This window comes from Lactuca saligna, chromosome 8, assembly GCF_052625555.1.
Source record: "Lactuca saligna cultivar CGN05327 chromosome 8, ASM5262555v1, whole genome shotgun sequence".
Taxonomy (NCBI): domain Eukaryota; kingdom Viridiplantae; phylum Streptophyta; class Magnoliopsida; order Asterales; family Asteraceae; genus Lactuca; species Lactuca saligna.
The window spans coordinates 57,015,844-57,021,843 of record NC_136424.1 but is presented as its reverse complement, the minus strand read 5'-3'; positions in this window follow the sequence as shown (position 1 = coordinate 57,021,843).

Sequence of the window (6,000 nt, the reverse complement as noted above, 5' to 3'; positions counted from 1 at the left end):
ATAACATGCTAGTTAGGATTAAAGCCTTGGAAAGTTCTTATTTGCATGTATAATAGAGAAAAAATAGATCCAAGGTTTATAGGGTTGCATGTACACCATAGGAGTGTTAGAATGCTCAAAACCCAACACAAAAATCCACTCCCTTCCTCGTCCGATGAGTTAGGAGTACGGAAATCTTGGAGAAATCATGTATGAATCTCCAGTATTACCCTTCCAATCCCAAAAAGCTCATGATGTCTAAGGGAGATTTCAGAACATCCCATTGCATAATTGCCTCGATTTTAGACGGATTGACCAAAATCCCTTCCTGGTCAACAAGGTGTCTAAGGAACTGAACCTCTCGTAACCAAAACTCGCACTTCGAGAACTTGGCATAAATTCGTTCCCGCCTCAAAACTCCAAATAACTCCCGAAGGTGATCCTCATGCTGCTCTCGGGTCTTGGAGTATAACAAAATATCATCTACGAATACAATTACCAAGCGATCAAGCATCGGTTTGTAGACCCGATTCATCAGGTCCATAAATATTGCAGGCGCGTTGGTGAGCCTAAAAGGCATAACCATAAACTCGTAATTTCCATAACAAGTTCGGAACGTGGTCTTCTCCACTTCCTCCTCCCTAAGACTGACCTCATGATACCCAGACCTCAGGTCTATCTTGGATAACCAAGATGCCCCCCTGAAACTGATTGAAAAGATCATCTATCCTTGGGAGTGGATAACGATTCTTAACCATCAACTTGTTCTACTCCCGGTAATCAATACACATCCGGTGTGAACCATCCTTCTTCTTGACGAAGAGAATCGGTGATCCCCATAGAGAGCTTCTCGGATGAATGAACTGCTTTCCCAGCAATTCCTGCAACTGTGTTGATAGCTCCTGCATCTCTGGTGGCTCCAACCGTTACAGCGCCTTGGCGATAGGGACTGTACCTAGCACTAGTTCAATCGTAAACTCAACTTTTCACTCCGGAGGCACTCCTGGTAACTCCACTAGGAGTACGTCAGCAAACTCCCTGACCACTAGAACCTCTGGAACTGAAATCTGATCCCTGACCCGCATATCCACCACATACGCTAGATAACTCGCACACCCGTGCTGAATGTCCTACCGAGCCCTGGCCGCTGAACAAAACCTTGATCCTATTTTGATACCCTCGCCATAGACAATCAATTCTCCCCCACTTGCGGTTTGAACCACCACTTGCTAACCCTCGCGGTCTATCATGGCACCGAAGCGACTAAGCCAGTCCATGCCCACGATCACACCCACATCCCCCAGTATATTGAAGAAGTAGAAACCCCATGTTTGTTGGCGATAGAGACTCGCAGCGGACACTCTAGCTCTCCTACCGGCACACTGAACTCCCTACTAAATGCTTATGAGACAAACAACCGACTCGCCCCCGATTCAAATAAAACCAAGGCAGGCAAGGAGTTCACTAAAAACATACCTAATCACAGGTACAAACAGATAAGCATAATACATATATAATCAGTAAGATAAGGGATAGAAAATATACCAGTAACCACGTCTAGTGCTGCCTTGGCCTTCCCTTCTGTGTGCTGGAAGGCGCGTCCCCGAGCCCTCGGGAACTCTTTGATAGGCCGGAAGTGTGCGGACTTGGTCAACCTATCAACGATCATCCAAATAGTGTCGTGACCACCCGTTGTCTTGGGAAACTTGGTTATGAAGTCCATTGTGATCCGCTCGCACTTCCACTTCGGTATCTCTGGTTACTGTAGTAAACCTAAGGGTTTGTGGTATTCGACCTTGACCTTGGTGCAAGTATGACATTTACTTACGAAGGTAGCAATCTCTGCTTTCATATTAGGCCACCAGTATAGCTTTTTAAGATCCAGATACATCTTATCTGAACCTGGTTGGATGGAATATCTTGTGTTGTGCGCTTCGGTCATTACCAAGTCTCTGAAGCCACCGTGTTTCGGTGTCTAGATCCGGTCCATGAGATATAAGGCTCTGCCACCCTTGACTTCCAAGTTCTTATCCATCCCTCTCAGGGATTCACCCGCCATGTTATCGGGTTTCAAGGCTTCGAGTTGATCCTCTTTAATTTGCGTGGACAGGTGCAAATGGATAGTCATGATCAATGATTTGACTCTTCGACCAGAATATTCTTTCTGACTTAGGGTGTCGGCTACTACGTTGGATTTACCCGGATGATAACGAATTTCACATTCGTAATCACTGAGTAGCTCAACCCACCGTCGTGATCTCATGTTGAGCTCCTTCTGGTCAAATATGTGTTGTAAGCTTTTGTGGTCTGTAAAGATAGTGCTTTCGTACTATACATATAGTGTCTCCAGATCTTCAGAGCAAACACAACTGCTCCTAGCTCAACATCATGTTTGGTGTAGTTAACTTCGTGTGTCTTCAGCTGTCTCGAGGCATAGGCGATGGCCTTACCTCGTTGCATCAGAACACAACCGAGCCCCTGATTGGATGAATCAAAATATACTATGAAGTCTTCTATCCCTTCGGGGAATGGATAGTATCGGTGCGGTGCATAAGGCTCGCTTCAGCGTTTGAAATGATTTTTCTTGCTTCTCTTCCCACTCAAAAGCCATGCCTTTCTGGGTTAATGTTATAAGAGGTTTCGCAATTCGTGAGAAGTTTTGTATGAATTTGCGATAGTAACCAGCGAGGCCTAGAAATTGATGAATTTCGGTCGGCGTCTTCGATGTTGACCAGTTCTCAATGGCTTTAATTTGGGAAAGGTCCACGTGGATTCCTTCTTCGCTAACCACGTGTCCAAGGAATTTGACTCTTTGGATCCAAAACTCGCATTTAGAGAACTTCGTGTAGAGCTTCTTTGGTCATAATGTTCCTAAGATCTGTCGTAGATGATCACTATGCTCCTCTTTACTTCGAGAGTAGATAAGTATGTCATCGATGAAGAAAATGGCGAACTGATCCAAGTAAGGACGACATACCATATTCATTAAGTCCATGAATACTGTGGGTGCATTTATCAATCCGAATGGCATCACTACGAACTCGTAGTGTCCATAACGAGTTCGGAAGGCTATCTTCGGGAGGACCTTCTCTAGCACTCGTAACTGGTGATACACGAATCTCATATCTATCTTCAAAAAGTTTTTCACCCCTTGTAGTTGGTCGAACAAATCTTCTATGCGAGGTAGAGGGTAACGATTTTTGACCATAAGCTTGTTGAGTTCTCTGTAGTCGATGCACATATGAAACGATCCGTCTTTCTTCTTAATGCACAAGACCGGTGCTCTCCAGGGTGAAAAGCTTGGTCTAATAAAGCCCTTGTTGAGCAGTTCGTTAAGTTGACCAGATAGTTCCTTCATCTCAGCTGGTGCTAGACGATAGGACGATTTGGCTATTGGGGTAGCTCCTGGGACTAAGTCGATTCTAAACTCGACTTGTCGTTGCGGAGGTAATCCTAATAGATCTTCTTGAAAGATGTCGGGAAAGTCGCGTACTACCTTGATGTTCTTAGGTCTTTTGTTTATTGGCTCGTATCGACTACGTGAGTAAGGAATGCACGATATTCCTTATGCAAGTACTTCTGGGCTTGAATACTTTAGATGATACGAAGGCTTGATTCGGGTTTGTCGTTGTAGATAATAAGAGTTTCGCTAGACAGAAGGTTAAGACGAACAACTTTTTTGTAACACATGATGTTGGCGCGATGCAGTCCATGTTGACCCAACTCGTCGAGTGTAGCTCACTGACTCATCGAGTCCTTCTAGAACTCGAGAAGTTGTGAACCCCCCCTCTCCCATTTGACTCATCGAGTTTCCATACCACTCGTTGAGTCCATGCGTGTTCACAAGTTGAGGAAATCCTAACTGACTCGTCGAGTCGTCTTGTCGACTCGCCGAGTTCATGCAGTACCGTCAAAGGCTAATCTTCATCGGACTCGCCAAGTTGGCTATGCAACTCGTCGAGTCTCTTTAGTCTCTTATTCCATTCAGATGTTTTTAAGCCACCCAAAGCTCCATATTGCAGATCTAAGCTCCTAAGTCATACTTCCTACATAAAGTTGCAAACTTTACGTACATGAAAGGTGCTAAGGGCCAAAATCAAGCTAAAGAAGAGGTTCTAGGTAAGGAAAAGGCATTATCTTGCTAAAGGCTGGAGCTTTATGACAAAAAGGACCAGAAATGACCCTTTAAATAGGGTGCAAAACCCCGAAAATTAGGGTTTCATCCTCTAGCTCCAACTCGTCAAGTCGTATCCTCCAACTCGTCAAGTTGGTCACTTAAGACACGCGGCCAAAATCCGCTCCTACTCGATGAGTCAGGGCATTCAACTTGTCAAGTAGACCTTTCAAAATGGAAATATAGGACTTTAAAGTTTATACGTGAGAGTCGGGGTGTTACATGTAAGCATGGCATACTCGCTACATGCGCACCATCTGGGGATGCTCAGCGTACATTGGGCGTACCCATGGGTATTCTGTGCGTAACCAAGCTAGGGGCAAACCCTAATTTTAAGCTTTTGCACCCTATTTAAGGACCTGAAGTCCCTCAAGTCCCTTACCTTTTCAACTTCCATTGCTTTTGTAGTGCAAATCTTGAACCCTAAGCCACCTTGAGTGCATTTGTGAGCTTTCTTGAGTGCGTTTGGTGTCCTTTAGTGACTTTGAAGGAGAAGGAAATTTAGGAAGGAGCAAGAACGAGGAAGGAGGTTCTAGATCTAGAAGTTTGGCACCATTTCTAGCTCATTAAATGTATAAAGTTTGAACCTTGATCATTGCAAGCTTAGATCTAGGTTTAGGGTAGAAAATGGTATCTTTTGGTCCTTCTTGGTGTATGAGCAACTTTAGAGCATGAGTTGTCCTTTTGGAGTCTTGGAGGTGTTTTGAGTCATAAAAATCTTCTATTTATGGTTAAGCCAGAACCATGCAAGTATTAGTAGCCATCCAAATGATTTAATGGACTTAATTCAAGATTTGAGCCCCATCCTTGCATGCCAAAGCATAAAGTTTGCTACCTTATTGCTTAGGACATTAATCGAGATTTGGATCTAAGTTCAAGACATTAGGACTTAATGGATTGAGTCTTGGAAGTGTGTTTTGGTTAGCGGACCAGTACGCCATGCGTACTCCAGTGTATGCTACACGTACTGGGTTAGCATCCCGACTTCTGGTCAACACCAGCGTATGCTAGGTGTACAAGCCAAGTACGCTGCGTTTATGCAGTCAGTGGGCCTAGAATATTTTTGGGCTCGTTTGGTGTTGGGTTTTGGACTTAAGTAAGTTAGGCCTCCGACCCACCTGATAGTAGTAGGTCTTTTTGGGCCTTAGGCCAAGTTAGGTGTTATTGGGCCATATTGGGCCTTAGAGACCCTAAAGTGGGCTTGGATGCCTTTTTGGGTTTTTGATGGATTTGGGACTTAGAGGAAAGCAGGCTTAGTAAGGAAAAGGTAAATGAGCCCTTTTTCCTTGAGTCAAGAATTAGGGTTTTGGACTTTCCGGTTTGAATGTGACCTAATTTCTAATTAGGTTTTTATCCTTGTGCGATAGGGAGAGGAGTTTGCAAGTCATCCGCTTAGTGTGATTTGATACCTACAGTCTGATTTGAGACTTCCTTCGCAGTATCTGTGGGTCGTACGCACCAAGGCTAGCCCAGTAGTATATGATGTAGTGTGATGATTGTCTTCATGAGAATCGTTAGTAATGCTTCTATTTTCTTGATGACTTTGTGATTACTTTTATGATATTATGTGGTAGTAGTATGGGTGAAATAGACCTGGTATCCAGTTGAAATAGACCAAAGGGGTAGGCAAGCACCCGGATATACTTCACAGTATTCGGTTAAAATAGACCGAAGGGTTAGGCAAGCACCCAGATATACTTGGCAGTATGTTTTTTTAGTATGTGGTATTTTGGGGAACTCACTAAGGTTTATGCTTATAGATTTTGGTTTATGTTTTAGGTACTTCTAATTCGAAGGGGGAAGGGATGGGCCTGATTGTACCACGTAACTCTACGTTTTTCTACACT